Source organism: Leptonychotes weddellii, chromosome 9, assembly GCF_054177405.1.
Source record: "Leptonychotes weddellii isolate Sample4059 chromosome 9, ASM5417740v2, whole genome shotgun sequence".
NCBI lineage: Eukaryota > Metazoa > Chordata > Mammalia > Carnivora > Phocidae > Leptonychotes > Leptonychotes weddellii.
The window spans coordinates 60,114,159-60,114,633 of NC_138377.1; positions in this window are offsets into that span (position 1 = coordinate 60,114,159).

Below are 475 nucleotides of genomic sequence, written 5' to 3' on the forward strand. Positions count from 1 at the left end.
TGTCCACAATAGCCAAACTGTGGAAAGAGCCAAGATGTCCATCGACAGATGAATGGATAAAGAAGATGTGGTGTATATATATACAATGGAATATTATGCAGCCATCAAAAAAATGAAATCTTGCCATTCGCAATGATGTGGATGGAACTAGAGGGCATTATGCTAAGTGGTATAAGTCAATCAGAGAAAGACATGTATCATTATGATCTCACTGATATGAGGAATTCTTAACCACAGGAAACAAATTGAGGGTTACTGGATTGGTGGGGGGTGGGAGGGATGGGGTGGCTGGGTGATAGACATTGGGGAAAGTATGAGCTATGGTAAGTGCTGTAAATTGTGGAAGACTGATGAATCACAGACTTGTACCTCTGAAACAAATAATACATTATATGTTAAAAATTAAAAAAAAAGATAGTAGGAAGGGAAAAATGAAGGGAGGGAAATCGGAGGGGGAGACAAACCGTGAGAGACT